The sequence below is a fragment of the Neoarius graeffei genome, chromosome 11, assembly GCF_027579695.1.
Source record: "Neoarius graeffei isolate fNeoGra1 chromosome 11, fNeoGra1.pri, whole genome shotgun sequence".
Taxonomy (NCBI): Eukaryota; Metazoa; Chordata; class Actinopteri; order Siluriformes; family Ariidae; genus Neoarius; species Neoarius graeffei.
This window is the reverse complement of record NC_083579.1, coordinates 74,704,446-74,726,075: the sequence shown is the minus strand read 5'-3', so window position 1 is coordinate 74,726,075 and position 21,630 is coordinate 74,704,446. Positions and strand designations below refer to the sequence as shown.

Genomic DNA, 21,630 nt, shown 5'->3' with positions numbered 1-21,630 from the left:
TCCCGATTTGGTTTGTTTTCACGACCGCCATTTTTAAAAACATGAGCGAAGATGGAGCAGCACGAAGAGCGGTTGATCGAGGAAGTGAGGAAGTACGGACATCTATATGACTCCAGTTCTAGTCATTATAAGTAACCCGAGGATAAACACTCCACTGACCACACCCACCAACTACTCCTAGCGATTTCGTGACTTCGCGCCCCCTTGCGTTGTGGCAGTGAATAACATCGCGCACGCCTATTACTCCCCGCTCAACGATAAATTACAGCTGTCTGCGAAAAGCTATCTGCGAAAGCCTTGTCGCAAGAGCATGCAGAGGCCTTTAGGATGCCTCCTGGACGCCTCCTGGGGAGGTTCTCTGGGCATGCCCCACTGGTGCCCCTTTTCCAGTTCCAGGGCTGGTTCGGGGCCAGTGCTTAGTTTGGAACTGGGTTTTCTGTTTCCACTGACAAAGAACTGGCTCTGGGGCCAGAAAAACCGGTTCCGGGCTAGCACCAACTCTCTGCCGGGCCAGAGGAAAGAACCGCTTACGTCAGCGGGGGGGCGGAGTTGTTAAGACCAACAACAATAACAAGACCACGAAAGATCGCCATTTTTAAGCGACGAGAAGCAGCAGCTGTACAAACGCTAAGTCATCCATTATTATTATTGTTGTTGTTGCTGCTGCTGCTTCTTCCGTGTTGTTTTTGCTTCGATATTCGCGCCAAGGTTTATGCAAATGTAGCGACGTAACTGACGTATACAGCAACGTAATGACATGGCTTCCCTTAGCACCGCAAGCTATGGAAAAGCAAACTGGTTCTCACCTAGCTCGCAAGTTGAACGAGTTGTGAACCAGCACCAGCCCTGGCTCCGAACCAGCCCTGGAACTGATTTGGTGGAAAAGGGGTATGGGAGGAGGCACTGGGGCAGACCCAGGAAATGCTGGGGAGATGACATCTCTCGGCTGGCCTGGGAACACCTCGGTATTCCCCTGGAAGAGCTGATGGAGGTGGCCGGGGAGAGGGAAGCCTGGGCTGCTCTGCTTAGGCTGCTTCCACCGCGACCCGGATCCGGATAAGCAGCAGAAAATGGATGGATGAATATTTTATATTGTATCGTGGTTTTAACGATAGAGTCTGTCACAAAGCAGATTTATCGAACCACTCTTTACAAGAAACCGGACAGTTGAAGATCGAAAATGACCAGGCGACATTTTCCTAATCTTCAACTCTCCGGGCAGTTTCGGTGACTCGCTGTCCACCGTCGCGTCAGATTCCTGTTCTTGCCGGATAGGAGTGGAGTCTGGCGTGAGCTGCTGCTCTTGTAGCCCATCCACCTCAGGATTCGGCATTTTGCACTTTCTAAGATGCTTTTCAGCTCACCACGGTTGTAAAGAGTGGTGAAGTTACAGTAGACTTCCTGTCACCTCTGGCTATTCTCCTTTGATCTCTCTCTTAGCTTGGGTCTCATTAAATGTTTTTTTGTTTTTCGCACCATTATATATGTGAATGATAGACTAGACAAAGTTGTGTGAGAAATTTCCAGATTTCTGAAATACTCAGTCCAACCCATCTGGCACCAAGTCTCTGAGATCAACTTTTTTTTTTCCTCTCATGCTGATCCAAAAAAAAATAAAGGAAAAAAAAAACCTCACTCTGAAGACATGAAGAAGAAACCGTAAGAGGAACCCATGTGACACTGGATAGTGATATATATATAACAGTTATTCCACAAAATCGAGTCGTACATGAGCTGATGGTCAACAAGGCGCGTAGCACCAAGTTGGCTATAAGCTATGTACTTGGATTTTGAGAAACGGAGCATTTTTATTTTCTGCAAATTCAATAAATAAAAACTTTATCCAAAACGTCTGACAAAATCATTTCCACTTAGGCGGACTTCGCAAAAATCTTTCGATGGCTGCGTGAATTGACTTTAGTGTTGTTATGCTCCGCTGGCTGAAAGACCCGAAGGGGGATTATGTCATGGCGATTTTAACTCGTCCGTCCATCCCGGGAAGGGCGCTCACTTTCTGAAATCAACTCCTCTCTCAGTTTTTGGAGGAATTTCACGAAACTTAACAGGATTCTTTGTTATATGTCAGTAATACGCATATTGCAATTCCATTCAATTCAGTCGCATTTTAACAGACTTATTGCACAGTTGCCAGCGGGGGATATTGTGCTCTCAGAGCACTCTTGTTTTTATTGTTTTTTTTTTTTGCAGGAAGTGCCGTCTCGCTGTCATGCTGTCGAGGTATAGAACAGCTTTAGACATTTATTTAATTCTTCCTTGGACATTTCAGTTCTGTAATTTTCAAACTTCTTTGAGCTTTTGAACCAGTTTAAAAAAAAATTCAACAAAAGATGAATTTAAACAAACTGCCGAAATGACAGGAACATCTCATCTCATCTCATTATCTCTAGCTGCTTTATCCTGTTCTACAGGGTCGCAGGCAAGCTGGAGCCTATCCCAGCTGACTACGGGCAAAAGGCGGGGTACACCCTGGACAAGTCGCCAGGTCATCACAGGGCTGACACATAGGTGGTGTTTACATTAGATCGTATCCGTTTCGTTTTCGTTGCGGATGCACTGTCTGTTCACATTAAAACGCCGGGAAACGACTCCACAGGCGGAACAACTTGAATCCGCCAGGGCCCACGTATTCAACCCAGTTCGTATCTGATCCGGTGCTGTGTAAACATTGAGGAACGAGGAAACGCAGTGCTGAGCTCTAGCTGACGTCGTCATTAGACAACGTCACTGTGACATCCACCTTCCTGATTCGCTGGCGTTGGGATCACACACACAGCGGCTCAGTCCCGAATCACTGCTCGTGCGCTTCACTCGCGTGCTCTGTGAGCTGCGCAGGGCCGGAGTGCGCACCCTCCAGAGGGCACTCGCTGTTCAGGGCGGAGTGATTTGGAGCGCAGGAGGAAGCGCTGAGCCGCACTGAGGTTTATTTACACATTTCAACCTCCTTCAGGCGCTTAAACTCAGTGAGAACATGAACATCACAGCCAGGTGTGTTTATCTGCTGGAGAAGGTGTTCGCTTGCCATCCTTCCACTTGCAAGTGGTGAGTGACTTGCGCATGCCCGATATGCACTGGGATCATGTGACGTGCCGTCTAATTAGTCATGTGATTAGCGTATCCGTGTATTGGCGTTGCTGTGTGCACGCGAATCGTTTTAAAAACGTTAACCTGATGATCCGCTGATACGGTCTAATGTAAACACCATCATAGACACAGACAACCATTCACACTCACATTCACACCTACGCTCAATTTAGAGTCACCAGTTAACCTAACCTGCATGTCTTTGGACTGTGGGGGAAACCGGAGCACCCGGAGGAAACCCACGCGGACACGGGGAGAACATGCAAACTCCACACAGAAAGGCCCTCGCCGGCCCCGGGGCTCGAACCCAGGACCTTCTTACTGTGAGGCGACAGCGCTAACCACTACACCACCGTGCCTCCCTTATGACAGGAACAATTTGTGAAAAATACTATAATAATAATAATAATAATTCTTGAAAAATTTTTTAAAAGGTACGTTCTTCCCATGAAATACTTTCATTCCATGTTTTGTTCCTTTTTAAAAAATATATATTTGGGGGTTTTGTTTTCGAGTAGCGTTTTTATTTCATCCTTCAGCAACACGTGCCGCCATTTTGTTTTTCTCTACTCACGGTATATGAGCTGATAGCCTAGTAATAGAGTAGCCAATCAGAACGCGCAATTGCTCATATCCAGTGAATGTGGCGAGAATAATTAACAGATGTACCGTATTTTCCGGACTATATGTCGCTCCGGAGTTTAAGTCGCATCAGCCAAAAATGTATTATGAAGACGAAAAAAACATATATACGTCGCACCGGACTACAAGTCGCACTTTTTTGAAGGGTTATTCTATCCATAGAATCTGTGATTGTATCTGATAAGCGGCGCGTGGTTACTGCGCGACTGCATTGTTTATTTAATAAACGAACAGCTGAGCAGTGATAACGCGCCCTTTGCCCTGTAAGTAGCCTAGTCTGATTATTTTAAATATCTGCTACTATCTTTAATACGATCACTATCGTTATTACTAATAGCCTATATTATTATTATTATTATAACTAATATTAGTAGCCTATTACTAATCTTTACTATCGTTATTACTCGCGGTGAAAAAAAAAAACATGTATACGTCGCACCGGAGTATAAGTCGCATGGCCAGCCGAACCATGAAAAAAAGTGCGACTTATAGTCCGAAAAATACGGTACGTACAGTATATCCATTTTCGCAAATATCCGTGTTAAAAGTCTACTTTTCGTACATTTCTCAAACTCCTACATGTTTGTCGATCTGATGTTATGTATTCGAGCAGGCCTGTGTCCTTATGGAGACATCAGTAAAGCATCGCAACATGTCTCCATGGAGATCTGAGCTCTATTGTCAGTGTTACACAGTTCTTTGTTATTGCGGTTCTCTCCCCCACCCCACTTTGTCCAGCTTAGTCTCTTCTCTCATCTCTTCCATTCAGCTCCTTCTGACATGATTATGAAGGCCAAAGGAGTTCTGATAGACAAGCATTCAGAAAGCTAGAAGCCTATACTTTGACAGTTGAATAACGTTCGGCATTGAGCGACGTTCCCGATAATTTCCCATTTCCGTTTTTATTTTCTGAATAGCGTGTCTGTGCAGTAAGCACTTTATAGGGTTGATAGACACGAGTGACATTTGCATGCGTGTAATTGCTCTCCATCTGCTTTAGGTTGTTTCACTGATGGCTGGTTGTTTTATCTGCGAAACACATTCTTGATCTAAGCCCTAATGACAGCACTTGCGATGCTGTGCCAAGGTATTAGAGGCACTTAAAGGTGAAGAGCTTATTCTTTGTACGTAGGAGGCTGATGCATTTTCATTTGCAAATCTTCATCCTATCTTATTTGTTCTTCCTGAATATGAAATTTAGATTTAAATTTTTTTTTTAATTCCCTCTGTGTTTTACGCTTTATGTACGTTTCCAAAAGAGCACGAGGCACCCAAATGAATAACGAAGAGACGATGGTTCAGTGTATCGACTGATAAAATAAGTCTCTTTTTCTGTTTCTTTCTTCATCAGTCAAATCAAATCACACTTTGCATGAACCCTGGTGTCATGCTGTCTTAGTTCATGATAAAGTCCTGCACTGCGGAGGGAGTAGGAGTTGCTCAGGTCACGTCCATTCGTGGGTTCTTTCTGCGCTCGCTGTACGCCTCTTTCACATTGCTATCATTTTTATACCCCGCTGGCCAAAAGGCCCAAAGGGGGATTATGTCGTGGTGATGTCCGTCCGTCCGTCCGTCCGTCCATCCCACGTTCTGAAATCAACAGCTCGTACAGTTTTGGAGGAATTTCATGAAACTTAACAGGATTCTTTGTTATATGTCGGTAATACGCATATTGCAAGTTCTTTCAATTCAGCCGCATTTTACCAGAGCTATGGTGTAGCTGCCAGCGGGGGATATTGTGCTCGCAGAGCACTCTTGTTGACCTTTCTATTGATTTTAACATAAATTGAAATGTAAAAAAATAACGAATAATGTCTTGTATGTTTTATTAACCCTATTCAATTCAACTGAGTCCAACAAATGCTTAAAGGAGAACTGAAGGCAAATTTTTTATCATCAAAATTCTATTTCTCTCATTTTATTAAATATCGGAATGCATTTTTGATCGCTATTTTGTCGCTGCTATAGCAAGTGATGAGTGTTTGAAATACGCTCTGTAATATATCAGTCCGTATGTCAAAGCGACGGCCGTAAACGAGATTCGTTGAGACCTGTGCGAGACATCGTAGGACGCACGCCGTCTTTCGAATGCTGATGTAATCAAGCCGGAAGTTTTCCCTGTGTCCGAAATCGCTCCCTACGCACTATATAGTGGAGTGGAGACGCCATTTTGTAGCGCTGTCCGAAACCTTACCGAGGATTATGTGGGAAATGCGCTCGGTATAATTTGGATTTATCACAAAAATGCATGCATGTATTTATTATTTTGAAAACCCACCAGCCGCCTGATCTGGCACGTTTAAATTGTGCGGCAGTAATGACGTAAACGCCAGCGCGACGGACGAGTCCTTATCCCGTCGTCTTTCTAACTCTTCTCTGCTCCACGTTGGTTCAAAGTCGTATGGAATAATCTCCATCACTGATGAAGCTGGCAAATCTCGAAACTATTCTAAATTGGAATGATATGGCGATCTGGCCGCTGTGTAAACAGTTTTCAAAATGGCGGCGCTGACGCTTCACGTTTCGAAGTCTCGCGCAAGTCTCGTGAAGATCGCGCGGATAAGCGACGCCTGCCGCGGACCAAACGAACTACATTCAACGTGGCGAAAAGGCCGATAAGCGTAATATAATAATATGCCAATACGAGTCACAATATAAGGTTACCAAAACCGAAAACGTAATTGAATAACACGTTAATTAAGAAATAAGGCAAGTTTAAAAATGACTTCAGTTCCACTTTAAATAGGGAAGAAAACAATATGAGGTGGCGATAGTTATTTTCCAATAACAGTGTCTTGAAATCTGTTTTTATACCACCACAATTTCCGAACGATTAGTTTTTATGCCTTCACCACTCAACTCGGTCGGATTGTCCATCCATCCGTCGAGCCATCTGAGAGTTTTGTTAGCGCAGTATCTCAAGAGTGATTGGGTGAACGGTTGTAGGATTTGTATGGAATTACACTACTGTTCAAAAGTTTGGGGTCACCCAGACAATTTTGCGTTTTCCATGAAAAGTCACACTTTTATTTCCCACCATAAGTTGTAAAATGAATAGAAAATATAGTCAAGACATTTTTCTGGCCATTTTGAGCATTTAATCGACCCCACAAATGTGATGCTCCAGAAACTCAATCTGCTCAAAGGAAGGTCAGTTTTATAGCTTCTCTAAAGAGCTCAACTGTTTTCAGCTGTGCTAACATGATTGTACAAGGGTTTTCTAATCATCCATTAGCCTTCTGAGGCAATGAGCAAACACATTGTACCATTAGAACACTGGAGTGAGAGTTGCTGGAAATGGGCCTCTATACACCGATGGAGATATTGCACCAAAAACCACACATTTGTGTCAGAAAACAGAATCCAGGGACACATGTCGGCCCGGGGGCATTTTGAGTTATTGACCGATTCAGAAAGTACAGTTTCTAAGCTTCCCAATGATGCCTTCCATGTGGAGATCTGACAATATTTGAAGAATGTGTGGCCTTTTGAAAGTGTATACTTCTTAAAACAGAAAAGGGAGAAAATCGCCCTCAAAGTTTTCCATCTCAGCTACTCTGGGTGCAGGGCGGGCACATAATGCTGCTCATTTGCATGATATTAAGGAAAGCCCTACCCCCTACGAGCTAGCACGATGCTACTTTCATGTAAACAAAGATCACCACGTCAATTTTCCTTCCATGCAAAGTATGCCCAACACAATTATGAAGTACAAAAATAAGTCCTAAAGTATACTTTAACGTTTTGTGGTTGAAAAATTACTCACACCGTAAGAAAGAAAGATAGCATGATGATGACACAACTAACACAACACTAGTTTCATGTAAAGCCTCGGTCACAACCGGCCGTACAGTACGCGCTCCTACGGCCGGTCTACACGCAAAAAACGCAAGAAACGCACGGAGAGCGCGCAAGAAACGCATGAGAGCGCGCATGAAACGCACGAGAGCGCGCATGAAACGCACGGAGAGCGCGCAAGAAACGCACGAGAGCACGCGTGTGACGTGCTGATTTTCGAGCCGCAGACCGGCCGCAGAGGTTCGTTGTCATGTCAAACAAACTCTACGGGCGCTTACGTTTTTTTCAGGTTGCAAGACAAACTTATGGCCAACGCGCATCTTTCTCCATGAACAAAAAAAAAAACGCAGCGATTTGGGAAACGCCAAAAATCGCACGGCCAAAAAATCGTACATCCGGTTGTGACCTAGGCTTAACCAAACCACAACACTCTCCGTTACATGCAAAAATAACCACACAGCCTTAGATTAATAAACTCACCCCATCAGAAAGAGAAACGGCGCCTTGCACACACCAATGCCTCCGATGGAATGTAGTCCTAGAACGGTCCGTGTATCATCCGATCATTCAAGTATTCCATTCAATCTGGAAAACGAGGTTGTGGGTTTTTTTGCTAGAAATGGTGATCTCCGATGTAAATACCGTGTGTCTGTTTGCTTCACGGTGTTTCAGCTCCTCTGCGCTCTGTTTAGTAACTCATTCCATAGTGAAATCACACGCCTGTATGCAGTTAAGTAGCCACGAGCTCAGCTCGCATCATACAGCTGATTCGCGAAAAAAAAAAAAGACTTAAATCATCATGTGAATGGCCCATATGGTAATTTACCCACACCCCCCAGCAGGCTACAGTCCTGACAAAAACGAGACAATTTGCAACAAAAAATTTTGCTTTTCCAACAAAACAATCTATTATCTGAAATACTGATTGCATTCTTCAAGATCTCAACTTGCACATGATGGAAAAAAACAAAAATCACAAATTAAAAAAAAAAATGCTTCTTTTGCGATTATCTTGGATTCGTTTCGGCCGACATGCGTCCCTGGATTCGGTGAGGGGTCACATTTGCAGCTAGAATAGTCATTTACCACATTAGCAATGTATAGAGTGGATTTCTGATTAGTTTAAAGCGATCTTCGTTGAAAAGAACAGTGCTTTTCTTTCAAAAATAAGGACATTTCAAAGTGACCCCAAACTTTTGAACGGTAGTGTATCATGATCACTGTAACAAGCAGACGAACTGCTTTAGCTTTTGGAATTGATCCAAACAGAGTCACGGTCAAATGGTTTCTTTTCAGTAGCGTCCTTGGTGTTTAAAATGTTTTAAGAGTATTTCAGCCAGACAAATGAGTCACAAGAAAGACTAAACTTGTTTGCTTTGAATTTGACTAGTTGATATACAGTACCGACCACGAACTGGCCTAGTGGTTAGCGTGTCCGCTTCTCAACCGGGACATTACGAGTTCTACTCGCGGTCGGGTCGTACCAAAGACCATCATCAAAATGGTACCTACTGCCATCTGGCAAGGCCCGCTGCAATACACACGCGAGTGGGGAGTCAAACTCATGCGGTTACCAGAGGACCCGCCCCCCACTGCAACCCTAGCTGTATAATAGGTGAGAGGCCGAGGGAGGCTGTCTGGGAAGACCAGTTCCTGGCACTGGAGTGACGTTGACTTGACTTGACTTGATATACAGTACCAGTCAAAAGTTTGGGGACACCTACTCATTCATAGGTTTTTCTGTATTTTAACTATTTTATATTTTAGATTCTTCAAAGTAGCCACCGTTTACCTTGATTCCACTTTACACACTATTGTCATTATCTTTACCAGCTTCATGAGGGAGTCACCCGGAATGCTTTTCAATTAACAGCTGTCTCGCCAAAATTTAATTCGTGCAATTTCTTGCCGCCTTAATGCATTTCAGATCGAATAGTAAATAATAAAAATACAAATAATAAATAGCCCTATTCAACCCCACAACTGTAATCCGCTCGACTGAGTGAAGACAAACGGCATCCGTCATTACTTTAAGACATGAAGAAGCGACTTTTAATTAATAAAAATAAAGAAAAAACATTGAATTAGATGGCGTGTCCAACTTTTACCTGGTTCTGTATTTAATAACGACATGTCATGTTTTATATTTGTCTGTATTTATGTTTAAAGTTGTGAAATAACTGTGAAGCAAGTTAGTTCCTGTTATCACTTACATTATAACGGCCACAAACAGTTGTTCCTTCACCAGATTCTGTCTTACAGTTAAAGCGAGACGGCCTTTTGGTTTCATAAAATCGGTGAAATTTAGTTCCTGCTGAAATGTGGTGATTGTGATACATGTTTATTTCTGTAATCTCATCTCATCTCATTATCTGTAGCCGCTTTATCCTGTTCTACAGGGTCGCAGGCGAGCTGGAGCCTATCCCAGCTGACTACGGGTGAAAGGCGGGGTACACCCTGGACAAGTCGCCAGGTCATCACAGGGCTGACACATAGACACAGACAACCATTCACACTCACATTCACACCTACGCTCAATTTAGAGTCACCAGTTAACCTAACCTGCATGTCTTTGGACTGTGGGGGAAACCGGAGCACCCGGAGGAAACCCACGCGGACACGGGGAGAACATGCAAACTCCGCACAGAAAGGCCCTCGCCGGCCACGGGGCTCGAACCCGGACCTTCTTGCTGTGAGGCGACAGCGCTAACCACTACACCACCGTGCTGCCTACAGTGAGATATATTATTTCTGTAATATCTCACAAAATATCAGGCCGTTCTGTTCTGTGGCTGGGAAGTTACTTAATTTGAGGGGATTAAAGCAAACAATGTGCATGAAATCGCTCGCTTCGTGCAGTCAAGCAGACAGAGGAAGTCATGTCAAGCACATGCACAGGTTTCCCTTTGAGCGTGCACTGACCGTTCCATCATTCTGTCGCTAAACGAACAGCTGATCACACCGAGGTGCTCGCTGAGCGCCAATATTTATTAGTTTGGTCCTGCGTTTCCTTTCCTTCGTATAGAACATAACGTCTTTTCTTCTCGCTTTCTTTCCGTTACTGTAGTCGGTCTTTCACGTTTCATTCACACACTCACGTCCTCCATTTTTCTCTCCTGTTTCAAATTTGTATCCCACAATTGTTTGCCTTGCGTGAACGGGGAAAGCCCACCACGTCATTCGTGACGTAGTATCTTGAATTGCGTCATGGTGAAGCAGGAAAAAATAGCAGAGAATTTAGGGCCACGTCGAGATAAATTCATTAATTGTTCTATTTAAAAAATAATAATAAAATTCGGTAGCTTTCGGTCCACTAAACAAAAATAATTGGATGTTGGGGAAAGTTCTTTTTCTGGCTTACACTTGAAAAAGGCAGCACGGTGGTGTAGTGGTTAGCGCTGTCGCCTCACAGCAAGAAGGTCCGGGTTCGAGCCCCGTGGCCGGCGAGGGCCTTTCTGTGCGGAGTTTGCATGTTCTCCCCGTGTCCGCGTGGGTTTCCTCCGGGTGCTCCGGTTTCCCCCACAGTCCAAAGACATGCAGGTTAGGTTAACTGGTGACTCTAAATTGAGCGTAGGTGTGAATGTGAGTGTGAATGGTTGTCTGTGTCTATGTGTCAGCCCTGTGATGACCTGGCGACTTGTCCAGGGTGTACCCCGCCTTTCGCCCATAGTCAGCTGGGATAGGCTCCAGCTTGCCCGCGACCCTGTAGAACAGGATAAAGCGGCTACAGATAATGAGATGAGATGAGACACTTGAAAAATCTGAAAGGCAGTCTAGCTTTAAAAGAAAGAAAGTGGAAAAAAAAACCTTTGTTATATTAAACCACAATGTCCGCCATCCTAAAGACATTTATGCGTCAGAAAACCTCAAGTTGCTGCTTCAGCTCTGACTTTTACAAAGTACTGACACTGGAGACTCCTTCCATAAAGAAAATATCCACAGTGAATATCCACAGTGAATCTGTTTCTGTTACGATTCCACTGTTAGAGTCCCTGTGAAGGAGCTGTAACTATTAGAAACAATAGAACGCATTAGTATAAACCTTAGAGCCAGGACTGGAAGAAAAAAAAATCTTGAAATTCCAGCCAATCAGAATCGAGCATTCGAGAGCAGCACTGTAATATACACTCACCGGCCAGTTTAATAGGAACGTGGTCTTGAGTCTAAGATCCCTGTTCTTGGCTGCAGGAGTGGAACCCAATGTGTTCTTCTGTTCTGCTGTTGCATGCTGAGATGCTTTTCTGCTCACCACGGTTGTAAAGAGTGATTATATGAGTTACTATTTCCTTCCTGGCAATAAAAAAAAAAGCTCAAACCCGTACGGAAACCGCGAGAGGCCCTTCATATAATCTTTTTTTGTATTCACCTTGTTATCCCGAGATAACGACGTAATTAATTCAGGATCTCGAGAAAACAACACAACTAATTCGAGATCTCGAGAAAACAAAACCGTTATTTCGAGATCTCGACAAAACAAAACAATTATTTCATGATCTCAGCTGGATCACTGTATCTCCGTCGGTAGAGACGAAGCCGGGCCAGTCTTCTGCGGAGGTGCCGCGGACTAATTTTGAAATTATCCCTTATTAAAAGACTTAATGCAATCTCTCCCTGTGTCAACCCCTGATCAAAATATTGCCTTATTAGGTGATCGATTATTCCAGACATTCTAATGACCAAAGTTGCGTCTATACAGAATGAGAAATAGCCCCAAAGTCAGCATATCACAAGTCTCTTGGCGCACCTGAATGAACCATTTCTCAGCTGTTTACTCGAGATCATGAAATAACGGTTTTGTTTTCTCGAGATCTCGAATTAGTTGTGTTGTTTTCTCGAGATCCTGAATTAATTATGTCGTTATCTCGGAATAACAAGGTGAATAAAAAAAAGGATTATATGAAGGGCCTCTCGCGGCTTCCGTACGAACCACCTCAAATCTGTCCATTTTCCTTTGACCTCTATTACCAACAAAGCGTTTGTTTCCACCCACAGAACTCACTCACTCACTCACTCACTCTGTGTTTTTTGTTTTTTGCACCATTCACTCTGTGTAAACTCGACAGACTGTTTGCTGTGTGTGAAAACCCCAGGAGACCAGCAGTTTCTGAAATACTCAAACCTCAGACTCATCTGGCTCAAACCAGCACCCATGATGCCACAGTGAAAGACAGTCAGTCACACTTTGAGATCACCACCGTTTTTTGATGTTTGAACATTGTGAATGTTAATTAGCTGAAGCTGTTGATTTGTATCTGCATGATCGTCCTGCTGTCAAGGCATCGGCTGATTAGAGAACAGCAGGCGTGTGGGTGTTCCTAATAAAGTGGTGAGTAGGTCATTGTAGTATTAAAGGAACAATCCACCGTACTTCCATAATGAAATATGCTCTTATCTGAATTGAGACGAGCTGCTCCGTACCTCTCCGAGCTTTGCGCGACCTCCCAGTCAGTCAGACGCGCTGTCACTCCTGTTAGCAATGTAGCTAGGCTCAGTATGGCCAATGGTATTTTTTGGGGCTGTAGTTAGATGTGACCAAACTCTTCCGTGTTTTTCCTGTTTACATAGGTTTATATGACCAGTGATATGAAACAAGTTCAGTTACACAAATTGAAACGTGGCGATTTTCTATGCTATGGAAAGTCCGCACTATAATGACAGGCGTACTAACACCTTCTGCGCGCTTCGGCAGCGCATTGATACGGAGCTCAGATATCAATGCGCTGCCGAAGCGCGCAGAAGGTGTTAGTACGCCTGTCATTATAGTGCGGACTTTCCATAGCATAGAAAATCGCCACGTTTCAATTTGTGTAACTGAACTTGTTTCATATCACTGCTCATATAAACCTATGTAAACAGGAAAAACGCGGAAGAGTTTGGTCGCATCTAACTACAGCCCCAAAAAATACCATTGGCCATACTGAGCCTAGCTACATTGCTAACAGGAGTGACGGCGCGTCTGACTGCGTCTGACTGACTGGGAGGTCGCGCAAAGCTCGGAGAGGTACGGAGCAGCTCGTCTCAATTCAGATAAGAGCATATTTCATTATGGAAGTACGGTGGATTGTTCCTTTAAGTTCAAAGCCTCTGCAGTATACAGTTGTGCTCATAAGTTTACACACCCTGGCAGAATCTATGATTCTTTGACCATTTTTCAGAGAATATGAATGATAACGCAAAAACATCTTTTCCGCTCATGCTTAGTGGTTGCGTGAAACCATTTATTGTCAAACGACTGTGTTTTCTCTTTTTAAAATCATAATGACAACAGAAACTACCCAAATGACCCTGATCAAAAGTTCACATACCCTGGTGATTTTGGCCTGATAACCTGCACAGAAGTTGACACAAATGGGTTTGAATGGCTGCTCAAGGTAACATCCTCACCTGTGATCTGTTTGCTCGTAATCAGTGTGTGTGCATAAAAGCTGAGTGAGTTTCTGGGATCCAGACAGACTCTCGCATCTTTCATCCAGCCACTGACGGTTCTGGATTCTGAGTCATGGGGAAAGCAAAAGAATCGTCAACGGATCTACGGGAAAAGGTAGTTGAACTGTATAAAACAGGAAAGGGATACAAAAAGATATCCACGGAATTGATAATACCAGTCAGCAGTGTTCAAACTGTGATTAACAAATGGAAAATCAGGGGCTCTGTTAAAACCAAACCACGGTTAGGTAGACCAACAAAAATTTACGCCAAACAGCACAGAGACAAGCGTCAGAACTTCTGGAACAAGGTAATTTGGAGCGATGAGACCAAAATTGAACTTTTTGGCCACAACCATAAACGTTACATTTGGAGAGGTGTCAACAAGGCCTGTGATGAAAGGAACACCATTCCTACTGTAAAGCACGGAGGTGGATCGCTGATGTTTTGGGGATGTGTGAGCTACAAAGGCACAGGAAACTTGGTCAAAGTTGAAGGAAAGATGAATGCAGCACGTTATCAGCAAATACTGGAGGCAAATTTGCACTCATCAGCCCGGAAGCTGCGCATGGGACGTACTTGGACGTTCCGACATGACAACGATCCAAAACACAAGGCCAAGTCGACCTGTCATTGGCTACAGCAGAACAAAGTGAAGGTTCTGGAGTGGCCATCTCAGTCTCCTGACCTCAATATCATTGAGCCACTCTGGGGAGATCTCAAACGCGCAGTTCATGCAAGACAGCCCAGGAATTTACAGGAACTGGAGGCCTTTTGCCAAGAAGAATGGGCAGCTTTACCATCTGAGACAATAAAGAGCCTCATCCACAACTACCACAACAGACTTCAGGCTGTCATTGATGTTAGAGGGGGCAATACACGGTATTAAGAACTGGGGTATGTAAACTTTTGATCAGGGTCATTATGATTTAAAAATAGAAAACACAGTTGTTTATCAATAAATGGCTTCACCCAACCACTAACCATGAGTGGGGAAAAAAAGTTTTTGTGTTATCATTCATATTCTCTGAAAAAAGGCCAAGAAAGCAAAAATTCTGCCAGGGTATGTAAACTTATGAGCACAACTGTATCTAATGTCAATAATGAGCTCATTTCTTTTAAGAAGAATGTCAAGCAGTGTTTTTTTTCCAAGAATGACAAAAAAAAAATACACAGGGATACATTTCATTAAATTGTGCTCTTGCACTGCCGTGTGAACCCTTCTAATCACGCTGTATCAACAAGGGTAGTGTTGAAGCTTTGTGCCCAACCCTGCTATTGCATTTAACTCCTACCTTAATCTACCACACCTGCCAAGGATGCTCAAGGGCATTTGAACGCTTTAATTCGGTACAATGGGTGTATTTGATTAGGGTGGGAGCCAAACTGTACCGGAAGGCAAAACCTCAAGTAGGGTTGGGCTGAGTTAAAGCAGAACTGAAGTCATTTTTAAACTTGCTTTATTTCTTAATTAACGTGTTATTCAATTACGTTTTCGGTTTTAGTAACTTTATATCGTGACTCGTATCGGCAACTAATTGCAATTAAATATTATACTTATCGGCCTGTTCGGTTTTTAGCCGTGTTGAATTTAGTTCGTTCGGTCCACGGCACGGCAGGCGTCGCTTATCCGCGCGATCTTTACGAGACTTGTGCGAGATTTCGAAACGTGAAGTGTCAGCCATGTGTCAGCGCCGCCATTTTGAAAACTGTTTTCCAAACGAAGTATTGCACAAAAACGAGTTTAAATGACGATTACTGCCTACTTTTTTCAAACTTTCCTGATTGCTATCAAAACAAACAAAACTTCCGGCTCGATCACGTCAGCATTCGAAAGAGTGCGCCGCGCGTCTTTTGACAATCCCTGTGTCTGAAATTGCTTCCTACTCACTATATAGGGCACTATATTAGCGAGGACGCCATTTGTCCGAAACCTTAGTGAGGATTATTTACACCCTATATAGTTCCCTCAAAGTATCCCACAATGCATCATGAAAAGCAGTGTACAACGATGGTCACTAACCAAAGTAATATATCCCAGCATGCATTGTGGTCGCGCTGAAAGAAATCAAATTAAAAGTCTCAAATTTGGTTTAATAAAAGGCAGCGGCAAAGAAGAAAGAAAGGATTCAGCCTTGATTTAAAAGAACTGAAAGCTGCAGGTACTTTGTATTGATTAATGTTGGAAATGCGCTCAGTATAATATGGATTTATCACAAAAACACAAGCGTGCGTTTATTATTTTGAAACGTTTTAATTGTGCAACAGTAATGACGTAAATACCAGCGCGACGGATTAGTGTCCGAAAGAGTTTTTTGTTTTTTTTGTTTTTTTTTTTACCAGTGAGCTCACTGTATAGTCCTCATCTCATCTCATTATCTGTAGCCGCTTTATCCTGTTCTACAGGGTCGCAGGCGAGCTGGAGCCTATCCCAGCTGACTACGGGCGAAAGGCGGGGTACACCCTGGACAAGTCACCAGGTCATCACAGGGCTGACACATAGACACAGACAACCATTCACACTCACATTCACACCTACGGTCAATTTAGAGTCACCAGTTAACCTAACCTGCATGTCTTTGGACTGTGGGGGAAACCGGAGCACCCGGAGGAAACCCACGCGGACACGGGGAGAACATGCAAACTCCACACAGAAAGGCCCTCGCCGGCCACGGGGCTCGAACCCGGACCTTCTTACTGTGAAGCGACAGCGCTAACCACTACACCACCGTGTCGCCCCTGTATAGTCCTCTATATAGTAATTCCCTATATAGGGAGTAGGGAGTAGTGAACGAGTGAGCGATTTCAGACACAGGGAACATTGGCAGATGTCGGTCACTTTGATTTCCGCTGTACGTTTTACTTCCGTCCTACGATGTCTCGCACAGGTCTCAACGAATCTCGTTTACGGCCATTGCTTTGACATACGGACTGATATATTACAGAGCATATTTCAAACACTCAGAACTTGCTATAGCAGCGACAAAATAGCGATCAAAAATGCATTCCGATATTTAATAAAATGAGAGAAATAGAATTTTGATAATAAAAAAATTTGCCTTCACTTCCCCTTTAAGAAACCATTTTAAAGACTTAGAATATTTTACAAATCTTCCAGGACTCTGTTCTGTGGCCAGGCCGACATGTTGTCATGGCTGTAATGTTGTGTCGATTTTAAATATCAACGTCCCGTTCCTGTAAATGTCACGGTTAAGCAACAGCCTATGGGCGAATGCTAAACATACTTAACAGCGTCCTTGAAAGGGACACGGCAAGGACAAGCGTCATCTGGCATCTCGCGTCAAAGTATCTGCCACGCGAGTGAACTTTGTCTGAGCAGCACAGAGCGACCTTCCAGCTTTAGTCATCTCGCTGACGTAGCGCCTCGTTAATCAGCAAGCGCGTACAGGACTGTTGTAGAAGGATGAAGAGTGAGGAATGAGTAGGACGAGTTTCTCATGAGACTCTTTCTCTGGAAGACAGGATGTACAGTTTGTGGGATGATGCTTGCAGGTTAACCAGCTGACTTTTTCTGAGAGAAATCGTTCGAGTGACCTGCTCTGCCTCCACACACGTACTGCAGGCAGAGTTAGCATCATAGCATACTTTCATGCTCCATTCAAGGTCTTTTCCATGCCAGTGAGCCCAGTACCATTTGGATGGGACCACCAGTCCATCACAGAGCACCAATACACACACTCATTCACACCTTGCTAATCCACAGACGGGCTTTTTTTTTTGGGGGGGGGACCAGAACGCTAGGTGAAACCCCATAGACGAGGACAGAACTGTCATGACTATGACTAAGAACACGAGCGAGGGAAATATCTAGGAATTAGAGCGATCCAGATCCCATCTTCCCACGTCAAAGCTTAAATTTCAGTTCCTGGTACTGATCCCATGCTGACATCCTTTCATACAGCTCTTGCCAAGTTCATCACTGGTGTGATGATGATATGCATCCTATCTTCACATGCTTGCTCTGTGTCGTCAGCTAATATCACATATTCGGAGTAGAAACTACGGCGAACCTGCTCACAACAATCCACGTGTCTAGTATCGGATTAGTGTATCCATAATACAAACCTATCAAAGTTGTGTCATATGATTATGATTAATTGGGGGGTTTTTTCTATCCACATTCACTGGATATGAGCAATCGCACGCTCTGATTGGCTACTCTACTACTAGGATATCAGCTCATATACCGTGAGTAGAGAAAAACAAAATGGCGGAGCATCTTGCTGAACCAACCAAGGACGGAATAAAAACTCTACTTAAAAACAAAGCCCCAAAAAATACCAACAAAATATGGATTAAAAGTATCTGATGGTAAGGGTAGGATCTCACTGGGCCGCGACAGCTCGCGACAAATTGCGAACGTCATTCGCGTGAGAGTTTCAAAAGTCTCTTGAAACCTTCGCAGGGCTTCTCGGGTTCCTCGCATGAGTCGCAAAGTGTCGCTCCTTCGTCGCTGAAATTTCGAACATGTTCAAAAAATCCGTGCGACAAAGTTTCTCTCAAAATAGCCGCAAATGCGTCGCTGGTGTCGCAAAGCCGTCACGAACCCTTCTCAAGTCAGTTTCCGTGAGATAGGAAGTGCGAGTTGAGACAGGAAGTGCGAGCCAGTATCTCACTGGGCTGCGACAGCCTGCGACACAACAATTGCGGTAAAATATGCGAATATCAATTCAGTGCGATTCCAAGTGAAAATTGTCGCTAATTCACATATTTTATCGCAATTGTTGCGTCTCCAGCTAGTCGCAGCCCAGTGAGATTCTGGCTTAAGAATGTATGTTTTTTTATTTTTTATTTTTTTTCAAGAATTATTATTATTATTATAGCATTTTTCACAAATTGCTCCTGTCATTTCGCCGGTTTGTTTACGTTCTAAGCGGAAATGATTTTGTCGGATGTTTTGTATAAAGTGTTTGTTTGCAAAAAATAACAATATAAATGCTCCATTTCTCAAAATCCAGTGAATGTGGAGAGAATAAAACAGTTATTCCACTCAATCTCGTCGTACAGGGATTATAGCCAGTTTGCCGCTATGCGCCTCGTCGATTATCAGTTCATGTACGTCTCGATTTCATGGAATAACTGTGAAATATATATTTATTCTATCCACATTCACTGGATATGAGCAACCGCGCGCTCTGATTGGCTACTCTACTACTAGAACATATCAGCTCATATACCGTGAGTAGAGAAAAACAAAATGGCGGAGCGCATCAAGTCCGATATATCACTTTGTCATCGAGGATTTAAAAGAAACAGAAATAGCTAAAAGAAAATCTCCCCCCACCCCCCCAGATATCTCCTGTTCAACACTCCAGCCCAGTCGGTGGCAGTAATGCACCTTTAAGGTGGTTTGATAACCGTCAAAAAACCCTAAAGAAGAAGAAAAACAAAATGGCGGACGGAGTGTGTTGCTGAACCAACCGAGGATGAAATAAAAACTCGACTCGAAAACAAAACCCACCAAAAAAAGCAACAAAATATGGAGTAAAAGTATTTGATTATAAGAACATTTGTGTCAGATCACAGAATCCAGGGACACGTGTCGGCCCGGGGACATTTTGAGTTATTGACAGATTCAGAAAGTACAGTTTCTAAGCTTTCCAATGATGCCTTCCATGTGGAGATCTGACAATATTTGAAGAATGTGTGGCCTTTTGAAAGTGTATACTTCTTAAAACAGAAAAGGGAGAAAATCGCCCTCAAAGTTTTCCATCTCAGCTACTCTGGGTGCAGGGCGGGCACATAATGGTGCTCATTTGCATGACATTAATGAAAGCCCTACCCCCTACGAGCTAGCACGATACTACTTTCATGTAAACAAAGATCACCACGTCAATTTTCCTTCCATGCAAAGTATGCCCAACACAATTATGAAGTACAAAAATAAGTCCTAAAGTATACTTTAACGTTTTGTGGTTGAAAAATTACTCACACCGTAAGAAAGAAAGATAACACGATGATAACACAACTAACACAACACTAGTTTCATGTAAAGCCTCGGTCACAACCGGCCGTACAGTACGCGCTCCTACGGCCGGTCTACACGCAAAAAACGCAAGAAACGCACGGAGAGCGCGCATGAAACGCACGAGAGCGCGCGTGTGACGTGCTGATTTTCGAGCCGCAGACCGGCCGCAGAGGTTCGTTGTCATGTCAAACAAACTGTACGGGCGCTTACGTTTTTTTCAGGTTGCAAGACAAACTTGCGGCCAACGCGCGTCTTTCTCCGTGAACAAAAAGAAAAAAACGCAGCGATTTGGGAAATGCCAAAAATCACACGGCCAAAAAATTGTACGTCCGGTTGTGACCTAGGCTTAACCAAACCACAACACACTCCGTTACATGCAAAAATAACCACACAGCCTTAGATTAATAAACTCACCCCATCAGAAAGAGAAACGGCGCCTTGCACACACCAATGCCTCCGATGGAATGTAATCCTAGAACGGTCCGTGTATCATCCGATCATTCAAGTATTCCATTCAATCTGGAAAACGAGGTTGCGGGTTTTTTTGCTAGAAATGGTGATCTCTGACGTAAATACCGTGTGTCTGTTTGCTTCGCGGTGTTTCAGCTCCTCTGCGCTCTGTTTAGTAACTCATTCCATAGTGAAATCACACGCCTGTATGCAGCTTAAGGCCCGGTCCCACTGCACTTACGGATGCAAAGAGGATGTAAAACGTAAAAAAATCTTTGCCATCCGTTGGAAAACGCTATGCATCCGTTGTGTACTCATTGCATACGTGCTTCATACGCTCTATCCATCGAGCATCCGTCCACTGTGATTTCATCCGCGCAAAAAATTTTGAGCTGCACAAAACTTTTAGAACGGATGAACTTTCCGCTGTGTACGATGTAAATCTGCGACATATACGAGCAACAAACGTTCTATGTCCGTTATCATCCGTTAAACGTCTGCTGTATCCTCTCTGCATCCTCTGGGCATCCTCGCAACTCACATCCGCTGCAGCTGAAAACGGAAAGAGGGAGGAAAGATAAGGTACATGAAACGTCTATTCATCGTTAGTAGCACGGAAATAGAAAGGATGTAAGCGTATGCATCTCGTATATAAAGTATTCAAAACGGACAAAGCGTTTATATCTGGGATGTATCTCGTATATTTAGGATGTCTGGAGTATGTCTAGAGTATGTAGAAGGACACCTAGCGGACAATCGATATTTTGTATAAAAAGGGGGAGAAAATCATCTAGTAGTAGAGATGTATCGATGTAGCCGCCAGCACGTCTTTCCGCTTTATGCTGACGGCGTGCGTGCTGCATCCCTTTATATCCGCGGAGCAGACGCAATTCATACCCCCCCGCATGCGCAGTGAACGGTCTGCATCCGATATACATCCGCGCAACATCCCCTTTGTTTCCGTTAGGCGTACGTGATGCATCCCCTTCATCCGCTATGCATCCGCTCTTTCTGCTATGCGTCCGCTTCTCCGTTATCACCGGTAACCCCTTCGGAGCTGTCATTCACTTCCATCCGCTTTCATCCGCTAGGCTTCCTATGAACATGCGTTTAACATCCCCGCTATATACTACCCACGTCCGTTCTTTTCCGTTCTGTTTTCGCAAATTTTCGCAAATTTTGTCCATTTCTGGAGCGGATGAAAACGGATAGAGCCACCCCCG

At 43.8% G+C, this 21,630-nt stretch overlaps 1 protein-coding gene across 4 annotated transcripts in view; it reads left to right on the top strand.

The window, feature by feature from the left end:
- The window catches only part of babam2 (BRISC and BRCA1 A complex member 2), a 283,886-nt gene that overhangs the window by 240,060 nt on the left and 22,196 nt on the right, over nt 1-21,630 (top strand). The gene's annotated exons all lie outside the window — the stretch shown is intronic.